The sequence below is a fragment of the Dermacentor variabilis genome, chromosome 7 (assembly GCF_050947875.1).
Source record: "Dermacentor variabilis isolate Ectoservices chromosome 7, ASM5094787v1, whole genome shotgun sequence".
Classification (NCBI taxonomy): Eukaryota; Metazoa; Arthropoda; class Arachnida; order Ixodida; family Ixodidae; genus Dermacentor; species Dermacentor variabilis.
Genome location: NC_134574.1, coordinates 51799503 through 51827077, shown reverse-complemented (window position 1 = coordinate 51827077; position 27575 = coordinate 51799503). Strand labels below are relative to the sequence as shown.

The window sequence follows — 27575 nt, the reverse complement described above, 5'->3', positions numbered from 1 at the left end:
CCTCAAGAAATTACGTCTTAGTGTGTGCTCTGTATACTACGCGGACGAACAGGAGTAAAATTCACCATCAACTGATAACTATTGTATTGCGCTAACGCTTAAGAAGGTAAACATTCGCCGTCAACATCACCGCTAATTATGGGTAATAAAGGTCAAACAGGAGAGAAGGCTTCAGTTACGTCGATTGACACCGTGCGTGGGCGCACATACTTTTCACACTTTCTATTACCCGGCACATGGTCGCCAACTTGCCATTTAATTTAATATGACCATTTTAATGATTAATTTCTCTGTATATGACGGAGTAGTCCGCGAATACTTTTGTATTGCTGTGTTTTCATTAGTATAGAGTAAGAAAAGCAATGGTCCGAGAACAGACCCTTGGGACTCCGGTTGTTACTGCGACTGTGTTAGAAAGCGTTTTTTCGTAAACCACAAATTGCGAGTGGCTAGTTAAGGAACCTCTTATCCAAGCAGAAACTTCTCCTATACCAAAGAAATTTTTAAATTTGCCGGTTAATTTGCTCTGTCATACACAGTAAAAAGCCCTAGATAAATCGAATAGAATAAAGTCGGTTTGATCGCGGTTATCAGCTGTAACAGCAAGATCATGGACTAGTTCAAACAGTTGAGTTACTGTCGATAGACTGCGAAAACATGCTGGTTGGGAGAGAAAAAATTAATGTGATCTAGAGATACTGACATGTGCTTTAAGATTATGTGTTCGAGAAGTTTGCATGATGCGCTAGTCAGTGAAATCGGTTTGAAATTTGAAGGTAATGTTGTGTCACCTCCTTTGTGGATAGGGATTACCTTCGCGATTTTCCAATCATGAGGTAGTCGTGAAGTCGTGATTTCCGGAAAACTAGGCCAAGATGTTTAGTATGACTCTGCATATCTTTTCAGGAAAGTATTAGGTATATTGTCGAGGCCACTGCTTTACTTGGGGTGAAGTTTAAGCAGTAGAGTGAAAATAGCGGCATCCGTAATGTCTAGTTTATCGATTTTCGCGTAATGCTGCGTTACAAGTGCGTGATTGGAATTATCATCTATAGTAAACACTGACTGAAAAAAAATCGTTATATGCGTTAGCCTTAGCAGTTTTTTCTACGGGAAGAGGATGTGATATAGCATTTTCGTTGCCACGAAAGTAACTTCAGAACTTCTGGGGCTAATTATCAAGATATTTAAGCAGTGTTACACCAAACTAGTGCTATTTAGCACGTTTAGCTTTAAGTTTAAATTCCGCGATGGCGTCCAGGAATTTCGGAATTACGGATTCCCCCCCCCCCCCCCCCGCTTTTTTTTTTCGCTTCCCTTCGTAACCTTTCGAAACGTAGCTTTGCTTCAATAACTTTTCGCGCGATCCAGGATTTATTTTTCGGAGGGCACTTTGTTTTTGTAGCCACGTAGTGAATGAGGCAGTAAAGTACAACCGATTTGAAGTCAAACCAAAGGAAATATACATCTAGTGAAGCATCGGAGCCAATTTTTTAAAAATGCTGGAATTCATGAGCGAGGTGCGTTAGTATGCTATTGTAATCAGCGCTTTCAAAGCCTGTTACTAATCAGAATCAGTGGCCTATAAGAATCAGTGGCTATGGTGTCGCCAAAAGATACGATGCACACTGGTTCGTCGTGGTCTGATACGTCATGGAAAACATCACTTTTTATACGGTGTATGTCACAGTGATTACTGAAAAAAATTAGATCAAGTACACTCTGAGTATTTGCCTGTGAACGGGCGGGGCATGAAACGATCTGATGAAGATTGAAAGTTAGCATGAGTTGAAACAATGCATCCGCAGCTGATGACGGGTACCACATACTATTCCAGTTAATGTCTGGAATATTAAAATCACCCATGAGGACAATGCGGGAACCAAACACGTGGTGTTCCATGTAATCATGAATGACACTGATGGAAACATCAGCAGAGTTTGGGCACCGATAAACACAACCTATGAATATGCTCGTACCGTCACAAAAAAGTTTGCAAAAAATGGCTTCTGCGCTTTGTACCTCTGCAAATGCCACAAATGAAAGGCCTTCTTTTATTTATAACGCCACTCCACCACCACGTATGGGGCGGTCTTTTCGGACCACAGAATAGTTGGGCAGTGCGAACTCGTGATCAGAAACGTCAGGCGTGAGCCATGTTTCTAATATGGCTGCTAGGTCTGGTTCATGATCAATCATCAGATTTTCAAGGGATTCAGGATTGTTGGTGATGCTTTTTGCATTCACCATGAGGAGTGTTAGTTCGCCGATTTGCAGTGCGACGAGTAGTAGCTCCCTTCTTTGTTTGGTCACTGGGTAGGCTCACCGCCTTTGCTGTGCTTGCAGTAGCTACTTATACGCGCTTTTAATTAAGCGGTACATTGCCCTCCTGCTCATTGCTCCTAACACATGCTCGATTATTTATATATAACTTATCTAAAGCAAGGCACACTTTCTCATTTCTTTGTCGGTTTGCTTTCGCACCCTTCCAAAGTTCTTCTCCACTGGATAGGCCTGTATGTTTAAGTTTGCCTCCCTGTTTTCGTATTGAAGATTTCCCTTTTGAGTCAAGTAGCTTAAGAATTACAGGCCTAACTTCTTCGGCGCCCCTCTACCAATCCGCCGTATATGTTCGATTGCTACTTGTGGTTTTATTTCTAGGGTGCATACGATTCTGTTTTTGTTCACTGCACTTTCAAATATCAATGGTGTATCTCCGTCTATCTCAGGTAAGCCATTTGTTATCAGGTTAGTTCGCCTGCTATGATACTATAGATCATGATTTTTTTCTTGCATGGCTTTATTAGGAATATTCACATTGGTTATTTGTTCTTGACAACAGCCAACCTTTTCTTCCAGTTTCGTTAGAAAGTCTAATTTCTTGTCTATTTTAGCCAGGCAATTTTCCTTAATCTCTTTTTTATCAGCAGCTATTTCTGTTAATTCTTGGCTGATTTCAAGGTCTGGATTCACCTCCATGTCTTCGCCAAGCAATAAGAGTTTGTGTATATGGATCGCATGCTCAATCACAACAGCACATAGCCGTGGGCACGGCAGCACAAATAAGAAAGGCTCCAAAAGGACTTCTTCTTGGGCAAGTTGCTGCTTAGATTTTCTAGGTATACATTGTGGGGCAAAATACATTTCGAAAGAAACAGAAGAAAGGAAGATGGTGGAGTACCAAACTACCAACTGTTTCATGACAGCACGAAAAAATGCATAAAAGAAATGATAACTTCCGCGCCTGCGCAGGGAGCCAAGGTGTGACAGAACAACATGGTCATGATAACATACTTTGGAAGAAGCACATTTATGTGGAATATAATACGATAGATGTATCCCTGACACAATCAGACCCTTTCGTTTTAATATAGAACTCTTCCAACAACTTCTTGCAGTTTGGTTCCTACTTTCGCCAAGAATCAATACTTGTTTAAAGGATGGCGTACAACAAAAGGCTTTGCAATGCTCAGGAACATGCGCCTCGTCACACTTACCGACACTGTTAGCGTGCTCCCTCAGTCTGCCATTAATACAACGTCGCGTTTTCCCGATGTATGACTTGCAGCAATCTAGGGGTATCTCGTAGACCACCCCTTCAACACAGTCTCTGGAATGTTTGGCGTGGTGCTTCTGGCAGCCCCGCGGCCCCTCGCGTGTAAAACTTTATTCAAAGTAAATAAAATAAGGCACGATGGTTGGAGCCCCTATTCCAGGCCTCGCGTGTTATCCGGGGGAACAATTGAGCTAACTTGTTGGGAGCCGAAAAGACAACCGGAATGCCATATCTGGTAGCTACGTTCTTGAGGTCATGGCTCACCCGGTGCGCATAAGGTACTACTTCTGGTTTTAATGGCTCCCTCTCCTTCGAGTGCGTTTTCCCACTCACAGCGGTAGTTTTTAGCTTCTGCAGGAGGGACTCGACCACGGAATTTAAGACAGACTGAGGGTAGCCTGCTTTTAAAAGTTTCTCATGTTGATGGCAAAAACTCGCATGCATCACAAGCACACATGACTTGCGCGGTGTGTGCACGTGATGGCCGTGAGCAATGCCGGGCCCAATGACCCGGCCTCCCTTGAAATTGTCTTTTATAGCTGGGTTGAGTGGTGGCGCTCAGCCCAGGCCATGCGTACAGTCTATGATCGCAGCTTCTGGGCAGGTAGACGACGAGTGATGAAGCGCGGGATCCCATGACTTGAGGGGCAAGGAATCTCGTAGCAGGCTGATAGTGGTTACATTGACGTCGCATGTTGCTCCGGCTTGTCCTGGTGGCTCGAAACTCGCAGCGGCATGAAGCAGCAGTCCGAGTACGAGCTGCAGGATGAAGATAAGCGGATTATTAGCTGACCGCATTTCATAAATGCCGCCGTGCCCAAATCACTTTGGAGCGGCACCGTCCCAGTGGCAGTTACATATGGTTGCTCAAGATGACATCAAAGACGTTCATTGAAGAGCGGTAGACAAATGCTGGTGCATACTCATTGACCGAAGTTGGTAACAAAGAGGTTCCGTGAAGAGGAGCACAGACCGAGTGGAACATACTCAGTGACTAAGTCAGAGTCAGAGGAATTCATTGAAGACCCTTACATATTCAGTGCACCCAGCGCCGCATCCACAGTGCCATTGCCAGGCTTCTTGAGCAACAGTGCCGCATACAATTTTATACAAGTTGGTCCAACAGTTGGTTACCTGCCCTGATTCCTCATTTCAGCAGCCGGATGCTCTGCCTATTCGGCCTCGGACTACGTCGTGACACTGGTTGGCGGGAAAGTGGATGCATAGAAAGATAGACAAGATAGGTGGACACCCAGCCCCGGAAAAGTTCTTGAAGTAGGGAAAAAATGGTAATGGCATACTTAGAGAATTAACTTGAATGAATATTTCCCATTCTTTGGAGGGACACACGCCCGTTCATCTATTTGTTTTCTCCACCGCACAATCACTTACCCGTCCTCTTACATCCGAGAGGTCGCAGCCCGCAAACGCACACGGGTTTTATCGGAAATCGGCATAATTTTGTGAATAACGAACCATACAACTCCTGTTTCGATTCCGTCCGCAGAAAATAGGTTCCAAGTACCCAGTTTTACGTCTTACGCCAACCCGTGTCTTTGCTCGGATGCAAAATTTGATGCAAATAGTGTGGAACACTTCAACTATGGGAGATCCCAGGCAGCACAAGAGCAATGGTCCAAGCACGGCTCAATCCTGAACGAAATTGGTACCATTTCTCAACCAACGCTGGCATATTGGCAAAACGTAACCCTATCCAATGTTGGCGCAGAGTTGATACCAAGATTGGACAAATATTGGGCCAATGCAGCACTCATTTTATTGTTAGCGTAGCACCAGCGCCGAGCCACTTCATCTACACTAATAATGCCCTATTTGAGCCAACGCCCTTTGCATGACGGATATTGTAAATAAGGTGGCTCTAGAGTATGGAGCCATTGTTACTGCGAACCATTGGATAGCGGCATTTTTTGTTAGCAATTGTTCCCATACTGTCTTCGTCGATTTTAACTGGAAAAATTGGACAGACCTATACCGTGTCAAGAAGCAGAAGTCCCCTTTACATGTAAATCATAATAAACATACTGAAAGACGCTTTCATAACAATTTATTTATGACTAAATTAGCACAAGCAGGCATTTTCCGTGGACATAAGTGGGTAACACTGGGTTATGTTCAAACAATTTAATTATAAGCAAGCGCCAAAGACCCAGCTCTTGTGAAGCTAGGTTGATGGCGGTGGATTACGAGAGGGCCTGAGGATAGGAATTAGGCAAGGTGTCGAGCACGGTGAGCTGGTCAGGGCTTTCAGGGCAAAGAGCTGACGTCGGTAGGCTGGCTCGTCCGTGCTCGGATGAGGTTGAGCTGGTAAGGCCCCTGAGGACCGCGATACCTCTGGGGTTTCAATCCATTTGCCGCCACCAGCCAAAGCAACATCCACCTTACTTGGAGGAAATGCTGGCGCTGGAAAATAAAAAAGAAATATTATCGGAAATGCTGATACGAGAAATGTATGTGGCAATGTTTTCATGTTGAAAAATCATCATACTGCAAGAATAGGGACTTCTATCAGGCCACGCTATCTAATATTTCTGCATATATGGCATATTTCGTAGAAGGTGTAACATTTTGAACACAAACACAAAATGAGCAGGGTCCGTCCGTTTTGTTTGCACCCCACATCTAGCCTACGTAGCACTTTCGAATTAAAGAAATGTAACAAAACCTACAACAGCATAAACGCCTAGTTTCAAATAGTGTAGATACCTGCGAGTCGGCCTAGCTGGAGCAGATCCATCTTAAAACTTTTTGTGCGCGAACAAACAGGCACGAACAACGAAACAGGACGTCCTTGTGTCGTCCTTGTGTTGCCCCTTTTCTTCGTCCCTGTTTGTTTGCGCACAAAAGTTTTAAGTGTAGATACAGTGCGGCCTTCGTGCAAAAACTTACATGTGACTACCGAGAAGTTGCTTCAGGAAGGAGTAGTAAAAATACGCATTTATTGCACGGAAAGAAAAAAAAATTACTGTCCCCTGCGCTTGATGGAAATGATGCTTGACCTAGAACTGTGACAACAAGCGCGGTTTCGCTGATCGTCTAGCTCAATTAGGCAGCACGCATGGGAGGATAAAATCAAAGTCGTAAAATTTTGGTTAAATTAACCAACATATTTACATGTATTTTACAATAGGCACTATTCGAAGGCTGGTAATAAAAGAACTTAGCCAATTAGAGGCAATCCACATTAGGCAGGGCTGCTTTAGTAGTATGTGTACGTATATCTGTGATAATGCTCGGGTTGGCAGCAGCTTGTAGCATTCAACCTAATAAAACATAAAAGAATAGTCAATTCAGGTCACAGCGTTTCTGTTCAGTAAAAGTTGGTGGATCTACACAAGAAATATATCAGAATCAGGATTCACGTGCGCAGAAATAAAATAAAATAATACAGCACATTGCAGTGATTCTTTCGGCTCTGCGCTCACTTACTGCGAGAGCAGCATTTTCCTGCTGCAAAGACCACCATTTTATTTTAGATTACCGGCTTTCCCCTGAAATAATTGCGTTCCGCCTCTACAGGAAACTGGACAACGATCCATAGCTTATATGAATATGCATTCATTTAAATAAAGATTTTAAAAAAATACGTAATATCATATTTGAAATGCTGTTACTGCAAAAAAAGCTGTTTTAGATTTCTAGTCAACCTAAACTTATAATCCGCACATCCTTGCCTCAAAATTATAGGAAGTAAACGCAATATAATCCTGCGATCGCCACCACATGCTGTGCGATAGGCCGTGTCAAATCGATGCAGTGGAGGGCAACGTGAATGCGAAAATATTCAACGTTAAGGAAGCTATGAAATGTGAGAAGTGTTAGAACTTCAACAGTAAAATTACACTCAAATCGCGGAATTAAAATGACAATAAAACCACTTGAGTAGGTGGACGAAGTTTTTACGGCAGCAGTATGCTGAAATTTAATTCATTAAAACATTATTGCTTCTAAAACAGAAAACTAAATGCGCCGTTTAATTCACTTCATCTGGTGCCTTAGAAAATTTTTATCATGCGCAAAACAACTGCAGTCACTTTTGCAACACTCCTGCGTATCCAAATTACTCCCAAATCGAATACGGTGGCCACCAGTCAGTCAGTCAATAACTTTATTAAGGTCCTGAGGAATTTTAAGCCATTGGAGATCCCACGCGTTGGAGATCCTAGGGCCCGAACCGTAGGCGACGCCCAAGTCGAGACGGGAACGTGGTGACACTCCGCCAGTTCTTGGGCCCTCTGGATGGCCTTGAGTCGGAGCTTGAGGTCCGGGCTTTTGAGGGCATCTTCCCATTCGGGCTCAGTGGGGAGAGGGACCTCTGGTAACGCGGTACATTGCTATAGCATGTGCGAGAGGGAACAATAGAGTTCTTGGCAGTCTGGGCAATTTGCCTGGATGTCTGAGTTATAGTGACTCAGCAGGTCTCGTGACGGATACAAGCCCGTTTGTAGCATTCGAAACGCGGCCACCTGCGCGCGTTCGAGTTTGGAGTGCGCATTCTGCCTTTTCGATAGTGTGAGGTGATTTCGTGATAAGTGAGTAGCGGTTCATTAAACTGAATGTCCAGCCCCTCGGAGCCCGTGGGACTGTCGCGGCGGGCAAGTTCTCGCGCATGGTCATGGGCCGTTTCATTGAGGTTTGGTTTTCGCGGTTGAATGTCCACCGGCTTTGGGCGAGGATAGCCGGAGTATTTGCGCCATAGTCTGAGCCTCGATCACTTCGTAGATGTTGTTGTGCACACCTAGCTGGTCAACATTTGCTGTACTTGCTCTTTGTGGAATGCCCAAGACTTATTTGATGCTCTTGCGCATGAATGTGTTTAGTTTCGTCTTTTCTATTTTCGTCCGATTGTGGGCAGAGGCAATGTAAGTAATGTGGCTCTTAAGGAACACGTGGTATACGAGCGCAGAAGGTCATGTTCGCAAAGACCCTTCCTGCACCCTGAGCCTCTGTGGATGAGTCTCATCATGTTTTCGGTTTTCGCGGGTAAGTGTTTGATCCTGTGTCCGTGGCAGCCGGTGGCTTCGATTAGGAGCCCAAGAGTGCGTATGTGCTCGACTCGCGGAATCTGTTCTCCGTCTCTTGTGTGTAGTGCGATGGGATCTAGGTCCATTGGTATCATGCAAATATAATAAAGAACCTTTTGCCTATCTGGCGAAAGAAACAAGTATACTACACACTGGTACATTCGCGTTTCTACTACTGTCTTCTTGTCTGGGGCACAGCACCTAAAACAAGCATAGAAAACATATATTTATTACAAAATCAGTTTTCGCGCCTAATAGAGAATGCACCACACCTTAGCCACACTGCCCCATTGTTTAGAAAACATCAGCTGCTTACACTGTGGAATGTTATAAACAAAAAGATAGTGTTAGCTAGTTACCTACAAATGCATTCCGATCCTACGGCTTTTCTTCATCAGTATCTAACGAAAACACACACCTACAACAACCGGCGCATATGCTACAATAAGGAAAATATACGTACGAACTACGGCACCCAGAAACTTAGCAACAGAATTTCCAGATTTTAAACGATCACCATCCTGCTGTAAACATTATCCAGGAAAGTAAATCATTCGAAGCTTTCAAAAATGACATCACTATGTAAATATTGTCACTGCAGGCACTGTTGTTTCTTACAGCATTTTCCCCAATTGTACATCAATGTTCAATAAGAAATAACTCCCGTTTCAATGTTACCAACCACCCTGTATTTCCATCTCGTTTAGTGTTTATTTTGTGCGCTGAATGTCTTGTGCTCTCGAATGGGAGCAAGAGGGGCGCCGACTCCTTGTCAGGCATGCACTTGCCTTTTGGTCTGCGCCCTAGCCAACTGTACCATACGTTGTCTGAATAAACCCTTTGACTCTTTGGATGTTTGTCTAGAGGAGTTAGGTAGCGGACTTCTTGGCAAGGCTTGCGAAATAGTAAGAGTTCCGATTTCTTGGAGGATAGTTTCATTCCTGTGTATAGTAGGTACTCTTCCGTTGCATCTAGGGCAGACTCTAATGCCTGCTCCAGGTCTGCCAGGGAGCCTCCCGGGCTCCAGATGGTGATGTCATCTGCGTATAGAGCGCAGTTGACGTTCGGGATGTCTTGTAGTCTGTCTGCCAGTCCCTTCATCACTATGTTAAATAGTAACGGAGACATGACTGAGCCTTGCGCTGTTCCGACGGAGCCAAGCGTGTAGGGGTCCGACTTGAGTGCTAAGGCTCGCAGTCAGGCTTCTCTGTCTTTTAGGAAGGAGCGTACGCACTTCTGGAATATCCTGAAATTATGCTACAAGAAACCCGAATTAGCAAGACTACCCGGTTAGCAACCATCTGTCCCCCTCCTGAGAGAACTGCGCATTTACTACCTTGGTCAGAAAAAGGCTTAGTGATCCTTCATCACGATGTTAAGGTAGCGCAGATCAAACATTCATTCGTAGAAATCATACCAGAAAGCAAGAGCCAATCGCGCACGTTTATCCTGAATCTATAGAAGAATCCAGTGAGCATACGACAGAGCTTCCTACTAACACTTTTTAGGAGGGCGACTGATATTGCGGGCTCCCATCCCCTACTGATTGGGGAGATTTTATTGTCCCGCACGGAGCGTGGGGCTACACATATACGAGAGCCAAAGGAAATGCTTTATGCTAGGACATACTAGGACATACAGGTGATGGGCCTGACTAGCATCACAGACTTCAGCTTCCCCTCAAGAATGGGAAGCAGGCTGACTAGAGACACCACGCCCGACCTAAGATTATTTAAGAACCTGACAAGCGCCAGTTGTACAAACGCGCTCGAATACCTTGCTAGCGACCACAGAGTTCTCCAAACGAATTCATCGGAGAATTTAAAGCTCGAACCAAACAAAACGTTCAAGTGGACAGACAGCGACCAGTTCCGTAAGAATCGAGCCCTAATGACGCAAGCACAGATCACAGACATTCAACAATGGGCCAAAGTGATGGCTGACGTCAAAGAAGTAACAAAGACCGTGAAGCCAGAAGTCCCCGTCAAGAACATCAACAGCCACGTGTTGCGCATGTGGGAGGCCAAACGATCGCTGCAGGCCAGCTGGCAGAAACAAAGAAACAATAGGAAGTTGACGAAACGCATAGCGTTACTCAGCAAACAAAGAGAACAGTGCAGAACTCTAAGTAAACAGCAACGTGATAAGATCTGTAACGCAATGGATGAAGGAAGAAAACCGCTCCTAACTGTGCAACAGATACGCCCCGCTGAACCAGGTTCTTCCACACGGGGAATACACGGGAGATAGACATTGACGAGGCGAAAATGTGGGCCGCTCTGCAAAAGCTCAACAGCAAGTCAGCCCCGGGACCGGACGGTGTAACAAATAAGACCCTTCGTAGCTTGGGCAACGAGACCATCACCGAACTGACCAAGTGCATTAACTATTGCTGGACCTGAGGAACCATCAGCGACTAGTGGAAAAGAGCAAAAATGGTGCTTATCCCTACTGGCACTTCGACGATGTCGAAGCGTATCTGGACACCCTGCAAGGGTTTGGAGCTCATCTCTCTACGCAGGATGCAATGTTGCAAATCAAACACCAGATTGTCGACAAGGAGATAAGGGTTACGAGGGCCATTCCTGGATTAGACCTCAAGAAAGTCTTCGACGAAGTGGCTCGCGCAAACATACTGCGCAGGATAGCCGCAGGCAATCTACGAAACCAAGCGTACAGCTACGTGAGGATTTCGTCACAAAAAAGAACGTCTCGTTAACGCTGGGCAAACTCACATCCGAAGACAGGAATATGGCTAGTGTCGGCACCCCGCAAGGCACGGTCATCTCGCCAATGCTATTTACTCTCATTATGATCGGCCTCTCCGAGCGCCTCAACGCCATCGAGGGAGTGCATCATACCATATACGCCGACGATGAGGTAGCGGATGAGGTGGTGATTGCCCTAGCCGTCGTGAACCCCGGTTGCAGATACGTGCTAAGTGACTAGCAGACGGCGGTCAGAAACTATGCACAGGGCAGAATTTCCCCGAAGGCCCAGGCTATACTCAGAGCAAACGCGAACTATATTACCTCCGAGGAGGCAGACGAACGACACATTATATGGTTCCCGGCTCAGATCCCCAACATCCCCGTACCCTACATCAACGAGGAGGTCCGCCGCGTGCTACGAGGTCTCACATTTCGCCCCCACATAGAAAGATATTCTCTTGGGGATGGAAATATAACGGTGGGAAGGACAGAGAGTAATAGTGACATTAGAAAGGTTGATCAAAAATCCAGGTGTGTTTATCCACATCGTAAATCCAAACGCGAAGGGCCGTGGTGGTATACTGGAGGCAGTTACAAACCAGGACCTTCCCCAGCCCCGCTCGTCTCAGGTGGATACGTTCATACATCTATTGAGAAGTAAACTTCAAACTATGCGGCAGAGCTCACGCATCTCTTAGACACATTCTCTGGGAACCTGACGTTATAGGCAAAGAACATGCAGTGCACTGGACGGCGGCGCTGCGCAGTTCAAACCTCCAAGATCAAATATTGGCCATCCAGCAAGCCCCTGAAGTGGCGAGGAGACAGGATCTCCTGACCTCCTCGGGGGCAGCCTAGGGCCGGGCCACGAAGTTACAGATTTTGAATACAGTTGTTACCATCACCACCTGCTCATGAAGCCTTCAGAGTGGTGCTCCGTCAAATCGGCAAAATACCTTCAAAAATCAATTGCAAAAGAAGTGCAAGGAAGCATCAAGCGGTCAGCAGTCGTGATATGGTAGAGACGTTAGAGTATTGGATAAAAAAAGAAAAAAAAAGAAAGTGATAAAAGCCGACTTATTACAGGCATACGTAGTGGTAAAAGGTATGTATGGAAATTTTAAGGGGACAGGGTAGGTCCTATTCTAGCAATGCATTTTAGGCTATGTTCGTGACCCTTTTTCTCGTGATCTGCTGGGGTTAGAACAATAATCTTGGTGGCATTGTAATCAGCAATGTTAGGTAGTGTTACTGAACCAGGATTATTTCTTTTTAGAGATTAGATTTTTTGTTTTCATTTTTTTACTGGACCCACCAAATTTTAGAGCCAAAATCTGCAGTAAATAGCCTGTAAACAAAAATCCCCTACAAGAATATTTGAAATCCTGGTTCAGTAGACTTTCTGTAATGTTTGCTCAGTATCTGGAAAATGTTATCGCCCTAGCGCTTGTAGTTTCTGAAAAAAAGGGTCAAATGCAGCAAAATTCGGTGTTTTGAGATAATTGGCTTTGAAGTGGAAGAAAGAGCTTTATTGCAATATAGGACTATAGAAACAAATTCTGGCGCATTTTTTCAATAGCCACCAGCCTGGTAGCCCCCTCTATCGTCAACACTTTTTTCCTGTGCTAGCTGCCTTGTTTTCCGGGCCTCCTTAGTTACCAGTCGTGTAGCCCTCTCTGCAAAGTACAGTCGCCGCCGGTCAACTTCGCGCAACCACTGGACTGTGAACCGTCCTGGAGAAACTACGAATGACCTCAAAATGTCGGCTCGAGCAATGCTGCGGTCATTAAAAGTTATCACAGCATCCATTGTCGCTATTTTCAGCGTCTTGAGGCCAAGAAAGACATTCTTCGGGGCGCGCTCCCACACAATCTTGTTGAACGCCTCATTCGCGTTCTGAGTTTTTTCATGGAGACATTTCTGGAGAAGCTAAGGCTTTGAGAGCTGCTGAAACACCGGCGTTTTGCTTAGAGCGTTCCGCCGGGCGTGAAAGCTTCGATGCAGACGCTCATGTGGTGGCCGCGGCGCCCACTCCTGGTTTGTGTTGCGGAGAATTGGCGTCATTGGAGGTCGACTTATGCCGGTTTCCGTGGAAGAGACGTTTTTTAAAGCACTTCTTTGGCTTCGTCATTGCATTATCGCTAAAAAACCAGCACCAAAGTATAAATAAATTCAATTGTCCGCGAAAACACGCCAAAGCACGAGCAAAACGCCCCGCGTTGCGAGTAATCCAGCTGCGTCTTAGGATTAGTTTGGCTAAGTGAAATATGCTAGCAAGATTTTCACTATTGCCAGATGAGTGACAGCCATTCCGCTAAACGTGGCAAAAAATAGGCGGTGAAAAAAATTTTTTTTTTCAGTTTAGGAGAGGCAAAGATTCCGAGCATGTGTCGAAGGGGGCGTGGCTGGATACTGCCTAGGTTTCGAAAAATGTTGATTTTGAGGTAAATATTTCGCGTACGCGCAAATGAAACACTGGGCCATGTTAAGGAAAGAATAGAGATTTTAAATTACACAAAAACAAAAAATCAATTTTTTTTGGAAAATTTGCCTACCCGGTTCCCTTAAAGAGAAAATAGAATAAGCAAATGAATCAAGACGGTAGAATGCAGAATATGTATGGCAGACCTGAAAAACATAAGCAAGCTAGGTCAACATTTGCCAACACCCTGTTTCAAAGCAGATACAAATAAATAATCATTATCGTCTTTATAACTACTTTCTTTTGAACCACATTTACCTCTGTCTGGTGAGCTTCATGATATGCTAATGCAATTCTAACCCTGTTTCGTGTGCAAGGTATCAAGTTCTTTACAGATCAGCATCGACGAATGGTTTTCAATAGTTTTAGTCGTATGTGTTCTGGAATGATTTTCTTGTGAAGAAATCTTTGTAGTTATCTTTGCGGCTATGCTAGACAAAGGGCATGTTCGGGCAACTTTTAACCTCTGTCTGGCAAGCTTCGTGCAATATTAATTTTATTCTAATCCTGTTTTGTGAAAAAGGTATCAAATTCTCTAAAAGATGAATGACAAAAATGCTTTTAAATAGTTTCTCCGGTTTCTTGTCGGGGATGATTAATTTATTAAGAAGAAATGCTAATATGATGTATGATATGCTAATGTGATTTTAATCTTATTTCGAGAAGTAGGTATCAAATTCTTTAGCAGATGAATGCCAACAAATGATTTTAAATAACTTAGCTGTTGGTTATTGGCAATTATATTTTCTGTGAAGAAATCTTTGTAGTTATCTCCGCGGCTATGCTAGACAAAAGGCATGTACCGGAAACTTTTAACCTCTGTCTCGCAAGCTTCGCGAAGTACTAATGTGCTTTCAATCCTGTTTTGCGAAGTAGGTATCATGTTCTTTAGCAGATGTATGCCAAAAAAATGCTTTTAAATAGTTTCACCGGTTTCTTGTCGAGGATGATTTATTTTTTATGAAAAATCTTCTTATTTATTTATCTCTGCGGTTATGTTAGACTTAAGGAATATTTAGGCAATATTTAAGCTGCTTCCAATATGCCCAAAATGGCTAATTGTTTTGCAAATTGTAATCGCATTTGATGGCACATCAAGCTATATATGTTGAAGAGAGAAGCAGCTGTAAGATTCCCGTCGAAGTCATAGTCTATACGAAGGCCTCGCACAACGACATCCAATTTTGCGCTAGCTCATTCTATTTATGGCTTATATTTTCTTAACTTCATGACATCGCCTAGTTTTATGTGTCCTCGACTTGGTTTCCCTCATTTTAGCGCCCATTCTGTAGCTCTCATAGACCATCGTTTATCTGCCCGACGCATTGCACAGTGTGCCCTTCTCCACTTCTTTGTTCTTAGTTTCAAGTACAATATCGGTTATGCCGTTTGCCCTCTAGTTCCTTAAGCTCCCACATAACAATTGTTCTTCATTCTATCATTGTGCCGCCCTTAAATTTATCCTTCAGCTTTTTTGCTGATCTCTAAGTTTCTGCTCCAGATGTTAGCTTCTATAGAATGCAATGATTGTGCACTGATAAGGGGGTTTGGAAGTCAAAGAACAAAAAAAAATATTACTTGAGATTAGTACACGTATTGCGAAGGTACTGAAATGTTTTTTTTTGTTCTTTGACTTCCATACCCCCTGATATGTTTAACTGATGCTTTTTACCTTGTCATGTTCTTATGCTACGGTTTTGGCAATCACCTATATATATGTTCTTCGTTTTAATAAAAATTTAGTTGAGAGTTAGCGCTCGTCCTGCCTGCTCCTTTCTGTGTCCCTGTTTGACTTCGCGCTAGAAGCCAAAATCATGTTACCGTACCAACTCACCGAACTGTCTATCCTTTTGCACTCCACCTCATGTTTCGTCTCATCTGTTTTTGGTTGAGCTAAAGGTTGTCTTAGCTTTCGCAAAGGAACCAACGGACCCACATCTCTTCATTACCTGCAAGATCGCTGTAGGCACTCTTCCGGCGCCTTGATAACGCCGCTGCTTCTTCATTTATGCTACAAGTCTTACCGCTGCCAATCGCTAGGCTGCCAAAAGAACTTGGTGACCTTCGAAAGTCAGAATGTAGGGGCCTCCCAAATGCCAGGAGACGCAAGCGGTAACTCGCATTGTTATCTATTTCAAAGTCCAACTACGCGGAATAAGTACAGCAAGCACTTGTAAATAGCTTTGCAAATATCTATAAAACTTTGCTGCTGCCCTAATTCTCGATAGGAAAAGAGGAAAATACCGATCGAAGCAAGGGTGGGTCATGGAGGTTCGATATCGCAATGAAATTCACTGCTTGCTTAAAGAAGGATTCAGACTGTTGAGCAGAAATAAATAAGTGAGAATCAACGGCGCATATACAAAAATTTGCGGCTTGCTGAACAAATTATCTTTTCCGACAAAGTGTGAATAAAGCCCTGATTATTATTATGCAGTTCATTAGCCATGCAAGATAATAAGAATTTTGATTGATCATGATCGCCCCTAGAGTCTGCGCCAGGCCACGTCTATCTAGGCTAAGTATCCAGAGGAGACGCTGATCACGGAAACAAAATATACATTAGAAGAAAAGTTGGTTGAAGTGCAAATGCCAATAATGGCCGGCAACTTAATATTTTTTGTGAAAAGGGAAATATAAAATCCTCACATTTAGCTGGTCAACATGCAGGTTAACAAAGAAGCTTGATAAAGAGTTAGGAACCTCGCAACAAAGCATTCTATGGAAGTACACAAAAATACGCTGGAGCTAGTGATGATGAAACCAACTTTTCTAAAAGGTGACGTTTGATCGTCAGAGCAACAAGAGTCGCTTAAATGATGATTTCGAGACTTGCCTTGTTCGGCAAGACTTCCCTAGATCACTTGAAATCTCCATCACTTTGTGTAACTCGGTCTTGTAAAAACCCATATGGGCTGAGTGACCGGCTTGATGAATAAAAACAGCACATACGCCACCACACACTGCATCCCTATATAAATAGGCATGTGTCTCGCTGGGACTGACCTTGCTAAGGCCTCCGAGGTGGCTTGCTCCAACATTACGATCACAATAGTCCTTGCAAGGGTGCACATTAAAGCTTTGACCACGGCTAGGATGTAGGCGATTCTGGTAAACATGATTCTGTTAGAACCGCAGGCAACACTCTGCAGGACCGGCTGAGGACTGGGTCACTTAATACCATGAAGAATTGATTGATTATCGGAGATTAGTTTCCCAAACCAAAACTGGGACTATGAAAAATTCTGTATCGGGTGTTTCTATGCTAATTGGGACCACATGAGTATAAGTAGTGTATACCTAAAGCTACCGCGACCTCGAGGTCAGCAGCTCAATGCCGAACTAACTAAGGTGCCTGGGCACATGACTTTGAAAATGAAGAACACGGGCGTTTTATCAAAAATAGATTAGGCTTTCTACGGCTTACGGCATCATCGTTTGTTCAGAAATACCTTAAGTTTATTTCAGCATATCTAATAAGCCTAGCCGAAGGTACAGACACCATCAAAATGTTGCAGTTGCGCCCGAAAGGCGAAATATCGATTGCGACACCAAATTATAGACCACCACACGAAGTAAGGATAGCTGTCTTATTGACGGGCAAACTTAAAGACACTCGCTTTCTAACTAAAGTAACAAGCATTGAGTCAGCGCGCACAGGCATACATGCATGCATGCAGACGTAACACTCGGTGACCGCAGACACTCGCTGTCATAACGCTGCCGTGAGGAAGTGTGACTTCAGCAGCGAGCGACGAGACCTTCGTGCTGTACATAGCATCAACGGAAACTGAGCGGCGCGAGCATAGCATACACGAAGCTGGGAGCCGTCAGCCCACCTAGACTCTGCCCCCGAAACAGACTGCTTTCAACAGAAACCCGCACGACCATGCGTGTTGCTACCACAGTACAACGCTCCCCTTTAACCCCCCTCCCCTTGTTCCTTGCGCACGACGCAAGACGGCGGGCTCACCCCCCGCTTTATTCCCTTGGACGTGCGAGATTAAGCCACGATCGTCCCGTCACTGTCCCACACTTTCACTCGCACGTGCGGCATAAGATGTGCGGCGGTGGTGTTATCGCCCTCGGCCTCGGTCAGGGGGCATAGAAAGGCTTAAGACGCACCATGAGGATCAGTTAAGGTGGTGCGCGGCGCCGCTGTGATTGCGAAATGCCTCCTGACACAACCTCATAGTCCAGTGCGCCTATAGGCCGCATGATGTTGTAGGGTCCCAAACCGCGGCCTAACAGTTTCTCGCCAAGTCCTGTTCGGCGTATCGCAGTCAAAATTCATACACGGTCGCTAGTTGGGTATGCCCGGTAGGGTCGCCGAAGATTGCATTCAGTGCCGGCTGTCGGTCCTCTGCTGGTTTTAGATGCGCAGGCGGGCCAGCTGCTGTGATTCTTCGGCACGCTGGAGATACGAGTTGACATGGATGATCTCTTCGTCGGTAACGTGTGACAGCATGGCGTGGAAAGTCGTAGACAAGTTCCTACCGGAAACCAGCTTCAACAGCGTGACCTGCCTTGTTTCTTGCACCACCGTTTTTTGAGTGAAATTTACGTGCAGCAGGATGGCATCTCACGTCTTGTGTCCGACATCAACGTTCAATGCAAGCATGTCGGCGAAGGTCTGGATGAGCCGCTCCGGAAGACCATACGACTGCGCGTGGTAGACAATTGTCCTCCTTAGGTTTTTCTGATTGTATTGCAAAATGGTACAGCTAAGCTCGGAAGTGATGGCCCTTGCTCTGTCGGTGATGAAGACTTCTGGGGCATCATGTCGCAGTGGGATGTTCTCGACGAATAATTTAGAAACTTTGCCCGCCTTAACTTTAGACATAGCTTTCGTTTCGGCACAGCAGGTAATGAGTCAGTAGCTACGGCGATCCACTTATTTCCGGTTGTTGATGTCGGAAACGGTCTCAACAAATCCATCCTGATCTGCTGAAACGGTCGGTAGGAAGGCTCAATCGGGTGTGGTAGTGTCGCTGGCCTTGTCGGCGGTGCTTTGCGTCGCTGGCAGTCTCGGCATGTCTTGACGTAACGGGTGACGTCAGTGGTCAAGCGCGGCCAGTAATGCCTTTCCAGTATCCTCTATAGCGTCCGAAAGAATCCTAGGTGCCCATCGGTCGGATCGTCACGCAGGGCGTGTAGTACTTCTGCACGCAGTGTTGAGGGAAGAACAAGAAGGTAGTTGGCGTGGACTGGCGAGGAGTTACTTCTTTAGAAAGTCGTCGTTTTGCAGAGAAAACGAAGACAATACTCGCTTGAATGTCATAAGGACAACGTCGGTGTTCCCTTGCACACACTCGACATGGCTTTCTAGCTCCGGGTCTGCCGTGGCCATTCAGCGAAGTCTTCCGCGCCTATTATTCCTCGGAAGGCCTCGTCATTCTCGTCGTCTTGTGGTGGTGGGTAAATGGGGGTGTGTGATAGGCAGTCGTCATAGGAGTGCTTCCGTACGGTTTTGTTGACGACGGCTATATCAAATTCCTGGAGTGTCAGACTCCATCGTGCGAAGCGTCCTGAAGGGTCCTTCAAATTTGCCAGCCAACAAAAGGCATGATGGTTGCTTACAACTTTCAAGCCCCTGCCATAAAGGTAACGGCTGTATTACGTGGCAGTCCAATTGATGGCAAAGCTTCCGCTTTCGACAGCGACCGATTAGCTCAAGCAATGACTCATTGAAATCAGTCTTTCTTTTGGACTACGACGGCGCCGAGACCTCGGCGGCCTACGACGGCGTGGATTTCGGCGTTGGTGCCTTCGTCGAAGCACTGGCGGTGACTGCAGGCGGTGGTTAAGATCCTCGAAGGCTTCGGCTTGCGGCGCTTGCGAATCCACGTTAAATCGAAACACAACGATAGCCGCGAACGTAGTCGGTGATCGTCGAAAATTTGATGCGCGGTTGAAACGCGTCGGCTTTTATACATGAGTCATCGAACGTTCCGGAGTAATCACTGGTGCCCATGTGTATTCCAGAAATTACTAAATAATTCACTCCAAGCATGTAACCAGATTACACAAGGTTTTGTGGCAACAGACAGGGGTAGAACCATCGATAATATTCGAGAAATTTCCGATACATGTAGGCACGCCTTACGCTGGGCAATAATGTTTGTTAGACGGCGAAAAGCGGTCACCTGAGAAAGATAAACAAGTACACGTGTCAAAATTTTGTGTGGCGACGACCGTCTCCGTTCTATCTACGCCCTATATTCGTCGTAAACACCTTGCCTTTCGTCACATAAATTGTCTCATTATCTTGGCCCTAAATGTTGTAACTTTTTCCTCTCATTACAGTTCTACAATACAAGGCACCCAATATGGAGTTTGCAGACAACGGAGAGAACAATATACACCTGTAAAGTAGATGTGCCAGTGAGAATAGCGAGATCTTCTGTTATTTTTCAGAGACTTTATTACTGGCATATTGCTACGTATGTACATTTATGTTTTCTAGGCAGTTTGCCTGTTTACATTCATTAGCCATTTGATATCCCTAATAGAGTCAACAACAGCATGGAAGGATGGTTCCAGGTGTTGGAGGATGCAGCAAAGAAGAGTGTGCACTTCAATGCCATGATGGTCCGCGTTTCAAGTAACGTACTCGCCTATTCGTAGCTAGAAACATTAGAAATGATGTAAAACTCACGCTTTAAGGTGTCGCCTACGAATTGTTTTTTTATCGATATTATCTGGATAGTGAAAAATGTAAGCCGGGTAATCTCGTCACAGAAGGTTGGCCCACAGACGTTCAACAATATTTACCGATAAGATGTGCATACCGAGAAACGAGGTGAGAGTGGCAGCGCGGTTCAAGGTGCAAAGCTTGCTTACCAAGGTAGTATGTCGGGATACTTGGTGCAAAGCATAAGAAGGATGTATGGTGCAATGTTAAAAACCAACTGAAGAAACAGGAGGTGACAGCAAGAGCTCCAAGCTTTCTTGTATATTTTTATTATCACATAGCACAGTAGTGCGCTTTAACTTTTCTCTTGAGTTCAACACCACCAATCAATGCGCATCGAAAGTTTAATTCAGAGTTGACGAATGAGATGATGGAACAACTGCAGCACGAATCCCTATGAAGCAGCTCAATAAATGCAGCGTCACAAAGCTTTTGTATGCGAAAACACAAGATCCCATATCGCCTTCTGTGCAATACTGTGATAAAGGTATACAGGACGTCTATTCTAACATTAGGCGAGGTTTAAAAATATCGCGCAGCATTCTAGGACGAGGCGACAAAATGTTTATTGTTAGCCTTTGTATGGAGCAATTTACTCATATTTTTCTGTTTCGCTGAACTTCGTCATTATTACAGGTTATTTAACCAACTTGAAAAATATCAAACTTAGCGCGAAGCTTTCCAAGAGAGAGTTGCAGAGTGTTTGGGGAAACACTACATTAGCAGTTCTTTCCACGACTAGTACAACGAGCAAATACGTTTATCTATAGGTAAGTTATTTGCAGGTTCCTCATGTCAGGAGAAGGAAATTTAGAGAAGGACAAAAATTGGTTTCAGGATCCACGGCAAGCACTATTACGTCTAGACGGGCAGCTATGAGCTGGTCTTGCAAACAAAATTGTACAGTGAGTGCAAAATTTCTCTCGGTATCTAGAGAAGCAAATATTGGTTGTCCGGCGTACCCGCGACCGGGCTGGTGGGCTAGATCTGCCGGTCCGGACGTTGGACTAGGCGGGTGCACGCTGAGTTCGCGTCCTCGCCGGACCTCCAATAAAGCTCTTTCACTCCCTCGCTCACTCGTTATCACATAATACACATACTTGGATGCTCACAAAAAGCGTGAGAAGTTATGGGCCATAGAAAGACTGACTGAGCGCAAAGCTTTAAGCAGACAGGTAGAAAGCGCTGCGAATGCAAGGAGTAAAGAAAGCATCCGCTATACTAGTTCATATAAGGAGGAAAGAAATAGAACTGGGGCCGCATTATGTAACGATTCGCTCTGGCTATTACGACTCGGTTACGTCACCCGGAGAGGGAGTGGAACGTCAAATAAGGAGGGAGATCAATGAACGAGCGGCGTTCTGCCGCAAGGTCACGTCATCCGTTTTATTAGTACTCTGGGGCGTTATGGTAATGGAAGGATGTTGCTAGTTTGATAAAAAATATTGGTTTTGTATACAACACTTGCACAGTTAATTTCCGGTAACATCTGTGAAAGATATCTATAGCGGCTCCACAGCCACCATAGTCCTCCATAAAGAAAGCAACAAAATCCCAATAAAGAAAGGCGTCAGGCAAGGCGATACGATCTCTCCAATCCTATTCACAGCGTGTTTACAGCAGGTATTCAGAGACCTGGATTGGGAAGAATTGGGGATAAGAGTTGCTTCTACTGTGATACATCTACTTGGGACAGGTACATCTACTTATTACATCTACTTAGGACAGGTAGTGACCGCAGATCCCGATCATGAGACTGAAATAATCAGAAGGATAAGAATGGGCTGGGGTGCGTTTGGCAGGCATCGTCAGTTCATGAACAGCAGGTTGCATTATCCCTCAAGATAAAAGTGTATAACAGCTGTGTCTTACCAGTACTCACGTACGGGGCAGAAACCGGGAGGCTTACGAAAAGGGTTCTACATAAATTGAAGACGACGCAAAGAACTATGGAAAGAAGAATTATAGGTGCCTCTTTAAGGGATAACAAATGAGGAGATTGGGTGAGGGAACAAACGCGAGTTAATGACATCTTAGTTGAAATCAAGAAAAATAAATGGGGCTTGGACAGGACATGTAATGAGGAGGGAAGATAACCGATGGTCATTAAGGGTTACGAACTGGATTCCAAGGGAAGGGAAGCATAGCAGGGGATGGCAGAAAGATAGGTGAGCGGATGAGGTTAAGAAGTTCGCAGGGGCAACATGGCCACAATTATTACATGACCGGAGTAGTTGGAGAAGTACGGGAGAGGCCTTTGCCCTGCAGTGGGCGTGACCAGGCTGATGGTGATGATGTTGTTGTTGATGATGATGATGATATGGCCTAGTCTGATTATCGCTATCCTAAAGCTCCGTGAAAGAAGCAGAGTTCTCACTTAAAATGCAAATGTGTCGCTGCCATCTCACTTTTTGAATGGAAGCACGCTAGGATAATTGCGCCGCTCGTCCAAGCGCGGTGACGCAGAAAGAATTGCTACGTAACAAGTCGCACGGTCATAATTGTTTCGCAGAACGTTCGACACGTTTCATATTGGATATTTTTCATAAACTGAAAACTAGCGAAGTTGGTTATTATTCTTGAGTAACATTGCAGGGAAGCGTAATAGACGAACAGTGTGGATTGCTCCATATAATAATAACAACATAGAAATGGTCATACCCTCCTTTAGTGTTAAAAATAGTTTCACACCTCGGCTAAACTTATCCAGCAGACCCTGAATAAGGGCGTGTCGGATATAGGTTCAGTATTACTGTGATAACACGATTTAGTACAAAAGCAGACGTACAGATCTTGACATACTGTACCACGAGTATGAAAGCTTGTGATAGCAGGCATAAGTTACGGCTTTGTGTTCCTCCCTATAAAACAGTGAAGTACGCTTTCTTTTCGGAGCGCCTGTGTACAGAGTGTTTCAGCTAACTTTAGCCAGAGTAAAAAAAATGCCTATGCATTTTAATGCGACGCGACCAAATGCATGTTGCTCACATTTGTGTGTAGTGTGTCAAGCTGTTTTTTTGTATTTTGCTTAATTACATAATTAGTCAAGAATAATTAACCAACTTCTGAAGCAACATAGACAAAAATTTCAAATGAGAAAGTTGTAGAGCACTTTTCTAAACGCCTGACTAGACAGTTTCTAAGATTCTGTCTAGTAAGTATTAGTGTCTAGTGTTTTTCAGCTTACTGCGAAAGATATACCGCGTACATACCCGTACATACAAAAAGATATTGACACGGGTACTGGTTTGTCTTTATCGGGGGACACGTTTTCCCGCCTAATAAATGTTATCGCACAGCGCAGGACGTGCCTGCATGTATCGGAAGTTTCTGGAATGTTATCGATGCTTCTATCCACTGTCTCTGACCGAACCTTGTGTAATCTGATCGCATGTGTGCGCGACGCGAATAATGTAGAACATTGTGGAAGGCACGCGGGTCCCAGCGATTACTCTGGAACATTCGTCGTCTGACGTATTAAAGGCGACGCGCTTGACGCGCTGGTCAGATTTTCGACGATCCGCGATCGTGTTCGCCACTATCGTTGCGCTATATGTGTAGCATGTTTTGTGGGCACAGCTTCGCCCAATAAAAGTTAGTTTTGTCGTCCATAGTATTGCTACTGCGTTCTTCAACGTCACCACCACGTGATGATATACCACGTGACATACCCGTTTGCGCACTGCGATTGCGGCGCTCCCAAACTGCCCGCGTACAAACGAACCTAGCATCCTGCAGGGCGTGTTGTCGCTTCACAGGCGACAGCGCAGTGACAAAGGCGTTGGCTGTGCGATTTGGGCGAGCGATGTGCTTCCCACGCAGTGGTTGATGGCAGCAATGACCAGATGCTGCTGCAGCACACCCGGCTAAATTATATGTTCGTTTGTGCGCGGAACGTTTGGGGGCAGTGCAACCACGACGCGCAAGCGGGCATGTCGCGTGGTGTTTGTTTGTATTTCGCGGGCATTCACAGTACGCTGAAGAACAATAATACCTAGTCGATAGAAAGAAAGAAACTGTTTATTCGGACGTTTCGCAAACTACTCCGCAATTTTCTAATACAATATTTTTTTCTAGCTTCGTTGCTTCAGAACTTCGTTCATTAATCTTGGATAATTATTTAATTAGGCAAAATACAGAAATAACGTTACGCACTGCACACAGTAGTGAGAAACATGCATTGGGTTGCGTCGGCATATTTTTAAACTCTGGCTGAAATTAGCTGAAACACCCTTGACATAGCTCTCTTGATAGTCATTGAAAAACACTACTCCTCGTTGAATAGCAGGTAGCATAGCTATTTAAAACAGATGTAGACATTTGCATATACACTGCAAGTATATATGCAAATTGCACGCGATATATATATATATATATATATATATAAATGTCATTGAGTAGCCAACATAGACGCCAAGGGCAACATAAAGGAAATCACTCGTACTTACTAGTTGTATTACAGAAATGATAAATTAATGCCAATTAAAGTGGATGAAAAAGAATTTGTCGCAGGTGGGGAACGATCCAACGTATTCGCATTACGTGTGCGATGCTGTATCCCATCTATTTTCTTGGGTATTTCTGTTTTATTACAGTTAACCTTGAGAGTGCTTGCCAGTGCCACCACACACACACTCATACTATATATATATATATATATATATATATATATATATATATATATACATTGTGTAGTGCTCATTTGGGAAACGCTTCATATATACGATAGTATATGTATAAGTGGTCACAAAGTAAGGGCACAGGCTTTACAAAAACCCAGACGAAGATTAAGAGAGAATTTCAACTGAGCTAAATTGAAATTTATGGTATATCGAATCGTGGTAACTGTCTTTTCGGTTGAAACACTGCGATATTTGGGTTTGGTGAAGGCCACATACTGGTCAGTTTAACGCGTGCTAGCTGTTCATTACGAAATTTGCACAGACAAAGCAATGAAAACGCATTAACCCTTTTCACGAGACTACCTGAAGCTTTATGCAGGTTCACAGCTCACTATGCTGCCAAACAATAAAAGAGATGATTTTAATTTAATTTTAATGTTTCTTGAAATAAAATTAATATCGAGGAACTGCTGCAAAAGCCTACAATCGCAAACAAATTTCCGACTTTTTGGAGATTTGAAAATAATTGTCTTGTGTCCTTTTATGCCATTAGTAATACTTATGTCCTAACGGAAATTAAACGTGTGCGCCCAATCTAATAATGGACGAGGAGAAGAAGCAAGGAAATTATTCTTTGAACGGTGTCACCAATTCGCGCATGGACACTCTTTGATAAGTAACATTCGAGGTGGTTTTCTCTTTTCCGCAGAGATCATTTACACTGAAACCAAACGACTCTTGTATGAAAGCAGTGATGGCAAATGTGGAGTGTTCTTGGTATCTTCCATATCTGGCCGTACGTATGCATCAATTAAGGAAAAAAGAAGCCTTGGAAATTTTTGCAACCTATACCTATGATATGCTACCCTACTGCCTGATGTTAGCCACAACTCCTCCGAACTATGGGCATTTCCTCTCTATTGCATAGTTTTTAAACAAGCATCGCAATATTTGTAACATGTTTCTGCAGTGCAGGTTGCGATATATGCCCTCAAGAAAAGGCTAACAGTTATCTCTTGTTTGTATCCATAGAATAACAATGTTCGTACGGCATGTATTGCTGACGCTATCGTGTTACGGGCCTGTTCTATATATTTTTGTTGCTTATGACCTAAGGTACTGTATCCATAGAATAACAATCTTCATGCGGTATGTATTGCTGACGCTATCGTGTTACGGGCCAGTTCTATATATTTTTGTTGCTTATGGCCTAAGGTACTGTGCGATGTCAAAATGCTGTTTAACACAACTGTTGCCGTCCGTTTCACATTACATAGAACGATGCATGTGCAATCGTATATGGGCCGATCCCCTGGTACTTTTCAGTTGCCATTTGTATTGATGTTTAATTTCTTTGACGTGCTCGTGGGTATAGCTTATTTTGGTTTTTGTTTGCTTGTTTTTTGCTGTCTCTGATAAATGTGTGTGTAGCAGGGCTTTGTCAGGGCACTTGAATATAACTTGAGCACTTTAATTCCAGAGAAGGATTGCCTAATTAAACGGTTGAAATTTAATAAACAAAACATCTTTCCCAATTTCAGGAAACGGTAGTAAAATTCAGCGTAAATTCTAATGTGCCACCTCGATGCATCCGTTGTCGAATGTACGGCGTCCGCAGCAGATGTTGGGGCATATATTTTTTTTTTTGCTTTCACGTGACCATGTCTCCATCACTCGCAAGGCAAACGAAGAAAGAGATGTTATGACAAGGGCGCCTCATTTTATCGCGTTTTTGCAAGCTAGCGATCAGGCTAACTCTTTAACATGCTAGAACAACTCTTAATGGTAAAGAAAGTAACAAGTAGTTTCTTAGTTTTTAATAAAGAACCACAGTACTGCGATCCAAGCGCTCAACGAGTGCTCCACATCCCATATTGACTTGCCTTGGAGAAAATGTTACGTGAAAATATTATTGTCATGAACGTTAGTTTGCTAATTAAAGTAGGAAATCAATGCTTCACGGTAAACGTGAGAGCCGGAAATATAGGCGCCTTGCTTTTGATTGAAAATAACAAACGAAAGGGTCCAGGGCTTACCGAGCATGTAATACTGCGCCTCATCATGTTCCCTCTTTTCTAAAAAAATGTATCCCTTGTACACACCGGTAGATACAGGAGGCGAGAATTGGGCCATTCCCTTCCTCAGCGTGAGACATGCCAACTATTTGCTTTGGCAAAGTTGATAATGAATTGTGCAAGATCTCTACGCTTACAACTTATAGTGCAAAAATCAATACGTTAAGAAGAAGCAAGGCTAGACACGTGGAGCATGTGTTAGTTATGCCTGGTGTTTCGTGCCATAAAATATTGTAGTAAGCGCTCTCTCCTATTTCACTTTCTCTTGTCACTGTTGAATTTTACACATAGCTACTACGCAGCCGATTTCTTGAGCATTCAAGGTGCACCTTGTCCCCTTGTTCACAAAGATACTACAGAAAAAAACTACAGAAGAAAGCATCTCGCGAGGAC

General features: G+C 44.2%; 1 long non-coding RNA gene across 2 annotated transcripts in view; it reads left to right on the top strand.

The window, feature by feature from the left end:
* Positions 1-27575, top strand: part of LOC142589032 (uncharacterized) — a 39844-nt gene that overhangs the window by 3108 nt on the left and 9161 nt on the right. Inside the window, exons 2-4 of one of the 2 annotated variants that reach the window (XR_012829786.1) lie at positions 20098-20234; positions 20304-20395; positions 25817-25903. This is a non-coding gene — a long non-coding RNA (uncharacterized LOC142589032). The remainder of the gene's footprint in view (positions 1-20097; positions 20235-20303; positions 20396-25816; positions 25904-27575) is intronic. The other variant, XR_012829787.1, reaches the window with a different exon arrangement.